Raw genomic sequence first — 12254 nt, 5'->3', positions numbered from 1 at the left:
CTCCTGGCGTTGACTTTGTCCCACCCCAGCCCTGGCTGTTGTAGCCATCTCTCTTTCTCTTTCCTCCCCCTGCCCCCCCACCTTCCCCCCTTTTTTTTTTCCTGTAACTGCTTTTCAAATAAGTAAATAAATCTATGAAAACCCTTCTTAAAGACATTAAAGGTACTTCTCCTTCATAGAATTTAAGATGTAGATAGAGAAAACAATGTCCTGATTGTGTTTAAGCTGAGGTTTTGTCACTAACTAGTGGGAGGTTATTGGTAAAACACCAAATCCTTCAAAAATCTCAGTCTTCTCATCTGTGAAATGGAATAAATGCATAGCTCTCAAGTGTATTGTGAGTACTAAATAACTTACTGTATGCAATGCTGTCAATATTGCGCCTTACCAACTAAAGAGGTGGTTAGTAAATGTTCATTCATAACACAATTTTGTTTACATTCTTGTGTGTTAAATTTTGGACATTAGCACCAAGTTGCAATTTTTTAAAGTTATTTTGAATGTTGTAATTTCACCATGAGAAAAATGTATCGATGAAGAATTAGAAAAGCAGTACCTTACCAAGAAAAATGATTCATCCTTTCTTGTCTTACAATAGAATGCTACATGGGAAGTGTACATGTAGGCACCAAAATTTAACAGGCAGAACATTCCAAATAGGGACAAGACCACAAATTGATAAGGATTTCTGAAGACCACCTAGACTGGTCTAGGATTCAGATCCCACACTGAGGGGAGACAGACTTTTTAAAATTCTGGGCTTTTTTTTTTTTTTTTAATTCCCAGGGGTGGGGCATGGAAACTTTTTCTTTACCTTAAGGTTGATGAAAGTGGCTAAGTAAACGTAGTAGCTTCAAAGCTGTGGGACCTACACTCTAAAAACCCAACATCAGAGGCTGTGGTTTTGAGTAATGGGGGTAGGAGAGAGAAAGATGAACTGAGTGAGAGAAGGGAAGAAGAAGAGGAAGAGGAATAGAGAAGGGAAAAGGAGGGGGAGAGATTTAAAATGTGATTTAGAGTGACCATAGAAGAGTATATTGCCCAAAAGTTGACCAGGCGTGTCCAGAAGTAAGAACCTGTGCTTTTGTCCAGGGACAAGGGGAGAAGGTTGAGAGGGGCTGCTCTCTCCCCAAATCTTAAGGTCAGTTGCAGGAACTGAAGTGGTCTCGTAGGGCACAATGTTAGGAATTGCTCAGTTGGAATATTTGAGGAAGAGGAAAAAGGAAGGCAAGAAGGAGATATAGAAGGAGAGAGAAGAGAGATTTTAACAAGATTCCAGAAGTAGAAAATTTAAAATCATGAGCAGAACATACATATAAACTATGAATTCGGTTCATTTCTGAGAGCTTGTGGCTGCTATTTATAACACTGTTAAAGTTTCAGCGGACTTAAAAATGGATACTATTCAAATGTGCCAGTTGCTGAAGTTCTTCTGAAGCTTTTGAAAACCTGAAAATGCTAACAGGGAAAGTCAGTAGCCGCAGAAGCAGATGATAGTGATGCTATCCAAGAAAATGTCAGGAGAATCAGGAGCAATTATGACTTGGCCATTTGACAGTCATACAAGGGGACTTCAAAAAGTTCAGGAAAACTAGACCAGAAAGATAAGTTATTTTCATGTAAAAAATCTTTTGAAAGTTGTGTTTTTGTACTAAACCTTTTCCATGAACTTTTTGAAGACTTCTCATATAGATACTTTCCAGGTTTTTTGCATCCAAATCGACTTATTTCTATAGTACTCTTCTATTGATAAGATTATTTACATTAGTAACCAGCAGTATTTATAAAGTCTAGCAGAGACGTGCTTTTGTGGGTCTCTATTTTCTCTTCACTTTAATTAAACACAAGACTACCCCAAACTCCCAGATGCACTCCTGAACAGTCCTCAGTCAGGGAAAGAAAAAAAAATTTAATGTGTCTGCTTGTGTTTTCCAATACAAATGATGAGGCAGGTGAAGGGATCCTACTAGATCTAAATGATGTAAGACAGGATGAATAATGTCAATTGCAAAGGTACTTTGCAGGAACTGTCTGCTTATCGAGCACAGGTGAACCTTAGTTATGCAGCCCATTAGCAGCACACCCTGCAGAAGGAATTCCACATCTCAGGAAAGTGACAGGCCTCGCAGGTAAGAGCCAACTCAGTTGATACAGTGATCATTCTTATTGGACCTGAATCTTTCTCAAGTCCTTTCACAAAATGAAGTTAGCAGCCTTGGCCCTGTTCGGAGCAGTTGACAGTTCCCATCGCAGTAAAACTACAACTGAACTTGGCATACACTACACTACGAGGCAGGTGTTTTGTTTTGGTTTTCCTTAAATGTTAAAGTGCATCATACTCTTTGTAATTCTGAGATTGGCTATTTCTTCTTTTGTTTGGGTACCTATTCATCTGTTAGGAATCCTTGATGGAAAAAAGTTTTGATCCAGTATATAATGAAAAGATTTAATTCAATGTATATGAGAAGATACTAAATGGACATGAGAATTAACGGAGCAGTCATTATAACTGCCTTTGTGGTCCATTCCTGGAGGGCTAGCCGGGTGAGCAGTGATCAATATTCAGGAAATATATCATTTTCTTGAACACAGCATAGGTGCCTGCCATCACACATGTTTTAAAATTATATCTGAACCGTAGATCTGTACTGCAAACCCTGTTGGCAAGTTCTAGATTACTTAGGGGTTCTTGATTTCTCTGTGGTGCTGTTTGCCTTCTCCTCTCTGCATACTTTTTACTCAAGAGAAAGTGGGACAATGAAAATGGGAGAGTTAATTTTGCAAAATGTTATTTTCCTCTGTAGTCAAGGTTCAGTTGCATATTGCTGTAGACGGTTTTATCCCTTCAAGTTCATATGTTGAAACCTAATCCCCAACGTGATGGCATTTGAAAGTGAGGCATTTGGGAAGAGGTTAGGTCAGGAGGGTGGAGCTCTCATGAATGGGATTGGTGTTCTTTGAGACCCCAGAGAGTTCCTCACCCCTTCCGCTATGTAAGGGCACAGTGAGAAGAGCAGCACACTTATGAACGAAGAAGCAGGCTCTCACTAGGCATGGAGTCGGTAGGCAGCTTGATCTTGGATTTCCCAGTTTCCAGAAATATGAGAAATTCTGTTGATTATTGCTGTTTACAAGTGGTCCGGTCTCTGGTCTTCTGTTGTAGCAGCCTGGATGGACTAAGCCAGGAATGACTTTGGGATCAATGTTGAATGGCTTCAGTTGTGACCAGGGAGAAGTACTTAGTGATACAAAATAATCCTTCCAACAAAGACCAAATAAGCGAGGCTCTCGGTACTGCATTCACTTAAGAAAGATGACTTTGGAGGGATCCTGGGGAATGGATGGAGAACTTGCCATGACTGTCTTCCCCCTGGAACTGCTGATTCTCACTGGAGGGTAGCAATGACAGCCATATGGTGGGGGATGCCCCTAACTTTGCACAGGACACTGTTGCTGCTTAGGACCTCACCACAGTCATAACCTCCATACATCTTAATTCCTCTGCAAGGGTCTGGTGAATTTCTCATTTGCTAAACAGTGGCTGAGTTCCACCATGCTCTCATGTCTTCTGCCAACTATGAATACATTAAATTTTCCTGTGTATAGAATCCTAATCAGAATAAAAACATGGATATCTCAGTTCATGGCTATTTATAATAAGGGCAAGTGCAATGTCTCACAAAAGCAAATTCTTCAAGCCATTGTGGTCTTGGTTTCAATTTGTAGTTTCTCCCATTCTTTATTCTTTTTCTCGCTTTATTTATTTATTTGAATATTACTTATTCAGTGGGAGAAAATGAAAATATTTGTAAAGATGATCTAATGTTTCAGTTTCCAAGTCTCTTCAGTGGTTTTACATTTTCATTACATTTGTCCACTAGAAAGTTTAAGAATAGTTCATGTACCAGAAAACAAAGATAAATTTTAAAGGATGCACTGCAGACATTTTTATCCTCAGTCCTCTGTTTCACCAATTTAAACATATTAAACTATGAGTCCTTCTCATTTTCTCTGCAGCTACCAACACTGTGAAATTGCTGAAATATTTTGTTTTTCCTTCAAAAAAGAATCACAACTGTGGTAAAGCCACCATTTTGTAGAAAGACCAATGTTGTGAGACTTCGTGTGGCTTTGCCTAAGACTTTGTTTTAATGCCAGCAGAAATGTCTAGAATTTGGGAAAGTATTTCTGCTTCAGCCTGTTGATGCCAGATTAAGTGAGTAAATCAGATTAAAGTTATTTATTGCTTGGGAGAACACCTTGACTCAAACCTTGGTCCTTAGAAGGTTTATTAAATATTCCTAGGTGAAGCTCTGGAGTTAGGAACTGTTTATTTTGTATTTCTTCTCAAACGAGAGAGAAAAAGAGTTACAGCAATGATAGCAAAGAAACTAAATCAGGGACTGGTGCTCTCTAATAAACCAAATTCTTTTAGGAGTTGGTGAAGAGAATGGCAATTGTTCGAGAAACTTCTATACATATATAGTATCTCTTGGTGCTATATTTATACTCAGTGCATTCAGGCTGTAAAGTGGAATTTAAATTAGGATAAACAACAAAACAAGCCTCTAAGAAAAAAAATGGATAGGGAGTTAAGCCACGCCAAGTGTCATTAAAAATGCATCTGTTTATCACCAACGAGTTTCATGAGTCCACGATGATGCATGTGCTTTTTGTGAAGAGAATTTCCATTGTTGTGGCAAAATTAAAAGTATTTTGATACTCGCATGCAGTGTTTATCTATTTGTTCAATCAGAAAAAGTTGTCCTCATCACTCTAACAAATATTGCTTTTTCAATTTCCTGTTAGACTGATTTTTTAATGATTAGGATGAGACTACAGAATTTCTCATTTCTCACAACAAAGATTCTAACTCCTTAAAATTATGATAATGAATTGCTTCTTGGCCTTTTGACTAAGATCAAGTGTTGTAAATTATGATGATGAGTTTTCTTCATATTATTGCTTCTCCATTTTCATAGGTGAGTGATCTGCTCCCAGACCTTAGTGCTCAGACGGTTTGTGAATGATGTAAGCAGAGCATCTGATGTACTCTTCCAGCTGTGATTTCTCACTGTCTTTTGTTTCTTTCTTTTCTTTTTTTTTTTTTTTTTTTTGACAGGCAGAGTGGATAGTGAGAGAGAGAGAAGAGAGACAGAGAGAAAGGTCTTCCTTTTTGCCGTTGGTTGACCCTCCAATGGCCACTGCGGCTGGCGCATCTCGCTGATCTGAAGCCAGGAGCCAGGCACTTCTCCTGGTCTCCCATGCGGGTGCAGGGCCCAAGGACTTGGGCCATCCTCCACTGCCTTCCCGGGCCATAGCAGAGAGCTGGCCTGGAAGAGGGGCAACCGGGATAGAATCCGGCGCCCCAATCGGGACTAGAACCTGGTGTGCCGGCGCCGCAAGGCAGAGGATTAGCCTGTTAAGCCACGGCGCCGGCCTGTCTTTTGTTTCTTACCTTAAACATCTGTCCTTCAAAAAAAATCTTAAATGCTCAGGTCCTTCAAATTCGGCCCTAGAGAAATGTGATTTATCATTGCTAATAAGTCATTAACATAATGATGTTCTGAGTGTCCTGTTTAAGCACAATAATTTATAATTAATGCCAATAACATGAATTTTGGAATTTAAATTTTTGAAAGTTATTTTGAGGTTCAACCATATCAGAAACACATATCACAGTATTGTCAGATGGGATCATTCACAAACTGGACATATGGTGTTAAGCTCATATAGTCATACTTATTGAAGAACAAGAGAGATTTGGTTGTAAAACCATTAGTTTAATCCATAACTCAAAATTAAAACTAATCTGCTTCTCTGAAAATTTGGACTATTTCTAGTGATGTTTACAGTATCAGATTTGGCTTCTGAGAAGGGTAAGTTCTTAGTTCTTTCTGATTCCTCTAGGTTTTGGATTGTAGGAACAAGTCTAGATATGCAATACCATATATATTATCCTCATTTCTAGTGGTTTGTTCCATGTGAGCTGAGAAAGGGCAGATACTCTACTTCTTAAATAACTTAAGATGTATATTAAAGTTAATTAAAATCTAATCTTCGCCAGCGCCGCGGCTCAACAGGCTAATCCTCCGCCTTGCGGCGCTGGCACACCGGGTTCTAGTCCCGATTGGGGTGCCGGATTCTGTCCCGGTTGCCCCTCTTCCAGGCCAGCTCTCTGCTGTGGCCCCGGAGTGCAGTGGAGGATGGCCCAAGTGCTTGGGCCCTGCACCCCATGGGAGACCAGGAGAAGCACCTGGCTTCTGGCTTCGGATCAGCATGGTGCGCCGGCCGTGGCGGCCATTGGAGAGTGAACCAATGGCAAAGGAAGACCTTTCTCTCTGTCTCTCTCTCTTACTGTCCACTCTGCCTGTCAAAACAAACAAACAAACAAGAAAACTAATCTTCATGAAGAATAGGATGGGAGAGGGAGTAGGAGGTGGGGTGGGAGGGTGGGCATCAGGGGAAGAACCACTATATTCCTAAAGTTGCACCTAAGAAATTTTCATTCATTAAATAAAATCTTAAAAAAAAAGATATATGATATTGTGTTCCAAAAATTCAGGTATCAGGTTCCTGAGATACTGTGTCACTCCCTTCTGTGTTCATGGAAGTAGTTTGTATTATCATTGCTATTGTTTGAACATGGCTTGGCTCCCAACCTCATGTAGGATTTTATTTATTTATTTAGAAAGCTTTTATTTAATAAATACAAATTTCATAGGTGCAGCTTTAGGAATATAGCGATTCTTCTCCCCATACCTGCCCTTCCACCCCCACTCCCATCCCACCTGCTGCTCCCTCTCCCATCCCATTCTTCATTAGATTCATTTTTAATTATCTTTATATACAGAAGACCAACTCTATACTGAGTAAAGATGTCAGCAGTTTGCACCCAAAGACACACAAAGTATAAAGTACTGTTTGAAGACAAGTTGTACCATTAATTCTTATAGCACAACTCATTAAGAACAGAGATCCTACATGGGGAACAAGTGCACAGTGACTCCTGTTAATGATTTAACAATTGACACTCTTATTTATGACATCAGTGATCACCTGAGGCTCTTGTCATGAACTGCCAAGGCTATGGATGCCTTTTGAGTCCACAGACTCTGACATTATTTAGACAAGGCCATGATCAAAGTGGAAGTTCTCTCTTCCCTTCAGAGAAAAGTACCTCCTTCTTTGATGGTCCCTTCTTTCACTGGGATCTCACTCACAGAGATCCTTCATATAGATCATTTTTTGCCACCGTGCTTTGGCTTTCCATGCTCTCATGGTCTTTTTGGCCAGATCCAAATGCCTTAAAGGCTGATTCTGAAGTCAGAATGCTGTTTAGGGCATTTGTCACTCTATGAGTCTGCTGTGTGGACTGCTTCCCATGTTGGATCATTCTCTCATTTTTAATTCTGTTATTACCAGACAATAGGTCTTATTTATGTGATCCCTTTGACACTTATTCCTATATATATGATCAGTTACACACTGAAAAGTTATCACTTTAACCTGTAAGATGGCATTAGTACCGCCCAGCTTAATGAGATTTGGAGTCCCAAGGCAAGTTTTTAGCTTTACCCTTAGGGGTAAGTCCATGGGAACATGAGCCAAAATGAACATCTCCTCTCTCTCTTCTTCTCACACTTATTTTTTTACTGGGACCTATTTTCAATTGGGTTTAAATACCTAAGAATAATTCTGTGTTAAGTAAAGAGTGCAATCAAGGTATTAAGTAGAAAAAGAAAATAGTAAAAAAAAATAAACTTTTCCTGGACAGTCAAGACAAGAGCTGATCAAATCATTGCTTCTCATAGTGTCAATTTCACTTCTACAGGTTTCCTTTAATGTGCTCTGTTAGTTGTTCTCATGTAGGATTTTAAAAACTAGTAAATTAATGGTACGTAGGGGTGGAAACTTAATTCGAGTAGGGTGTTTAGAAGTCGGGCATGGGAGGAGGTTAGCTTAATGGGGGCATACCCTTGGAATGTGGTTTTCATTAAAGGGTTGTTACAGAAGGCCGAGTCAGTCCAGCTGATCTCTGCTCTCTGGCTTGCCTGTGGTCCTTTGTCCACTTATGTTCTATTGCCATCTGTCACTTTCACTGGATACCAACCCAGTGGGGCTGCCTAATCTTGGATTTGAATCCCCAAAACTGTGAGCTAAATTAACATTTTTTTCTTTATGGTATTTCACTGTAGTTAATAAAAAACTGACTAATACAGTCACCTTAACATAGTCTTTCTCTGGAAGATGCCACCCTTTGTATTAAAAAACTGAAATATTTCTTTCTTTCATAACTCAATGATACTGAAAAGAGCCTCATATTAAAAAGTCTTCCATTTTTGACTTGCAACCAAATCCTCAAATTCCATGTGAATGTAAAACATGTTTGTTTAACTGCATGTATCACTTCTCCTTTCCTACTGGTTATTTAGGATAGCATGCTAATGGAATTTGCAGATTTACTGAAGGCAAATATGAATGTTTCTATTCTAGGGTGGTAAAGGAATCCAATAATGGTTTCATGAACCTGGCAGGTAATTTCCCTGTGGCCCTGCCTTTGGATTAAATATAGTATTTTGCTATGGAGAAAAGTAGATGCTATTGTATCCTGCAGCCATAGGGTCATGTTATGGAGGTAAGCTGGGGATCACCTCGCCTGCAGCTGCTGAGAGAGTCAAGGTCATCCAGCTTACTTTAGTTACTCACGGTGTGGGCAGAGACTCAAAACCATCAAATGGGAGGGACCATGGGTTTCAAGTCAGATATAGAAAAGGAACAAGGGGGGAGAGGAAGGGTAGGCTTGTTACTCGTGAGCATGTGTGTACCAAGTAGTTAATATCCATTATTACTTTCATTCTTTAGAAAAATCTTGAAATATTTAAAGCATTGAAGAAAAGTAAGTAAATAGATGATTATTATTTTCATCAGACACAGTAATGCAAGATGGCATATTTAAAAGCATTTTCACATAAAAATTTAATATGTTACATAGGCCCTACTTTAGAGCAGTCAAAATGGATTAAAATATATATGTGGGTGCAGAAAGCATTATATTTATGGAATAACTACTATCTGGCCAGCACCATATTAGGCACTTATACATATTGTATCGAAACCAACTTCACTCAGAGGAAAGCTGGGCTTTGAAGTGGCCAGATCTGGGCTTAAATCCAGGCTCTGTCATTTATTAACTCTGTAGCTCTGGAGAGCTGGCTAACTCTTCTGAGCTTCCAGTTCATCCATCAGCTGTAAATTAGATATAACAGTGCCAGGTCACTGTGAGAATGAAATGAACGATGAATTTATGCAAAATGCATATTGAATGGCATATTAGACTATATGAAATACCCCATTCATTCAGATCACAGATTTTATTACAATATTTGTGCTTACTACATGCTAGGAGCTAGTCTAGCCTCTTGAACTACATCAACATCAGTAAAGAAAACAAAAAGTATTATTATATTGAATCCTGCCATTGCTTGCTGGGTGAGCTTGGAACTTCCTTAAACTTTACAGTGGGGATAATAAGCCAATTTGTATGGTGGTGGTGCAACCCATCAAGTGCTAAGCATTGCTTGGCACACAGAGTGTTCAGTAAATCATAATAATTTTGATGTTTGCTGATAATAGTAAGCCTCCTAACAACCTGAAGAGAAAGATATTATCATTATTTCATGGAAAAAAAAAAAAACGGTAGAGAGCAGCAAGATGGCAGAATAGGTAGGGAGCACACTGATAGTTCTGGAAGAGACAGTTTAATAAAAGTGGAGATACTGCAGGCTCAAGGAAGATTAGGGGAAGAAACAGCAGAGGAAACTCTTCTGGAACTAGTGATTCACAATGGACCTGCGTGGAGAGCGTGGGAGCCCATGATTTGGGACACCAGTGGCGGAATCAACACACCAGCGCTGGAACACAAGGTGAGCTGAACCTCAATAGCCCGAGACACCAGCGGGCAAGCGGAAAGAGGAGACTAGAGGGAACGAGGCTTGAAACTCCGTGGGGAAAAGTTCACCTGGCTAACTAGAAGAGAGAGGAAAAAAAAAAAGTAACTGATACAGACACGAGTTTCTCTCTCTCCGCTCACCTCTCAAAGGCGAGCAAGACAAAGAGCAGGCGCCATTTTGGTCATACGTCATAAGCAGGGTGACCTCAGTCAGGACTGCACCGGCCCTCAGCCAAGCAGAAAAACCTGACTTGGGGGGGGGTGTGTGAAATAACAGGAGATTAGGACCTAGTGAATGTGTGGTGCTAATGAACTGAGACTGTGAAAAAAGAGACAGTGGGGGAGAGAACTCACGGAATTCACGTGAGTACTCTCCAGAGATGCTACAATTTGGTAACCTTGGCAACCCAGTGGGAGATTGCAGAAGAATTGGAGCCCACACTGAGGGCAGCACAGATTCCCTGTGTGGTCTTTGGGAAGGAGCTTCTGATCACTGGCTCCTGTGGGCATATCATTCCCCTGCTAACTACCTCCAATTCCATTCAGCTGTGTGGAATTACTTCCCTTTTGAATCAAAAGAAAGAAAGAAAGAAAGAGATTTACCACGCCTAACATGGGAGTGTCACTTTTGGCACACCCTTAACCCTGAGGAACCAAACAGGACTCTCAGGCCACACCCATCTCAAGCCTCTAAGGCTCCATCAAAAGCAGACAGTCCACTTAATACAGTCATAGTATAACAAGAAAAAACACCACAGCGAGGGAAGGAGAATCCAAATATCCCTACAATGCCAAGTAACAAACGCAAAAACCGAGAAAACAAGAACAAGGATGACATTATGACACCCCCAAATGAACAAGACACCCCAAGCCAAGATTATGAAGATGATGAGATGGAAGAAATGCAAGATACGGATTTCAAAAAATTTATAAGAACAATTAGAAGTTTTCAAAAACAAATGCTTGAGCTACAAAATTCCTTACTGGACAGGATAGGAAATCTCCTTCGAGAAAATGAAATCTTAAGGAGGAATCAAAATGAAACGCAGAAACTAGTAGAACAGGAAAGTGTGATAGTGAATAGAAATCAAAATGAAATGAAGAACTCAATAGATGACAAACACATTAGAGAGCCTTAAAAACAGAGTCAGTGGAACAGAAGAGAGAATATTGGGCTTAGAAGACAGAGCACAGGAAAGCATACAGTCAAACCAAAGAAAAGAAGAAGAAATTAGAAATCTAAAAAATATTGTTGGGAATCTACAGGATACTATTAAAAAACTGAACATTAGGATTCTAGGAGTTCCTGAAGGCATGGAGAGAGAGAAAGGATTAGAAGGCCTTTTTAGTGAGATACTTGCAGAGAACTTCCCGAGTCTGGAGAAGGACAGAGACATCCTAGTACAGGCTCATAGAATCCCTAGTAAACATGACCAAAAGAGATCCTCACCACGACACATAGTAATCAAACTCACCACAGTGAAACAGAAAGAAAAGATTCTAAAATGTGCAAGAGAGAAACGCAAGATTGCTCTCAGAGGATCTCCAATTAGACTCACAGCAGACTTCTCATCAGAAACCCTACAAGCTAGAAGGGAATGGCGAGACATAGCCCAGGTACTAAGAGAGAAAAACTGCCAGCCCAGAATACTATATCCTGCAAAGCTCTCATTTGTGAATGAAGGTGAAATAAAGATATTTCATAGCAAACAGAAACTGAAAGAATTTGTCGCCACTTGTCCAGCCCTGCAAAAGATGCTTAAAGATGTATTACACACAGAAACACAGAAACACGGTCATCAATATGAAAGAAAGTAAAGGAAGGAAACTTTACAGCAAAATATCACAGGAAGCTCAAAGTATATATTAGAAAATATCTTTGGCAAATGGCAGGGCAAAGTTACTACTTATCAATAGTCACATTGATCGTTAATGGCCTGAACTGTCCAGTTAAAAGACATAGATTGGCTGATTGGGTTAAGGAACAAAACCCATCTATTTGCTGTTTACAAGAAACACATCTTTCCAACAAAGATGCATACAGACTGAAAGTGAAAGGCTGGAAAAAGATATACCATGCTAACAGAAATGAAAAAAGCTCAGGCTAAAATTTGTGTTACCTTATTTAAAATGTTATCCTAATTGTGTTACTAGACATGATAGTTATCTTAATGAGAAAGCTCCAGAGGCCTAAAGGGTTAAATACTTGTAAAATCCTACAGGTGCTTTCAAAAATACTGTGAAGTAAGCAAGTGCCTCTTGTTGGTTGATGAGTTTATAATTTTAAACATGGCAGCTTAAA

General features: G+C 39.7%; 1 protein-coding gene across 1 annotated transcript in view; it reads right to left on the bottom strand.

Moving 5' to 3' along the window:
- The window catches only part of POU6F2 (POU class 6 homeobox 2), a 485940-nt gene that overhangs the window by 36679 nt on the left and 437007 nt on the right, over positions 1 to 12254 (bottom strand). The window lies entirely within an intron of this gene.

This window comes from Lepus europaeus, chromosome 20, assembly GCF_033115175.1.
Source record: "Lepus europaeus isolate LE1 chromosome 20, mLepTim1.pri, whole genome shotgun sequence".
Taxonomy (NCBI): Eukaryota; Metazoa; Chordata; class Mammalia; order Lagomorpha; family Leporidae; genus Lepus; species Lepus europaeus.
The sequence above is the reverse complement of the archived record's forward strand: the minus strand, read 5'-3'. Positions and strand labels throughout refer to the sequence as shown.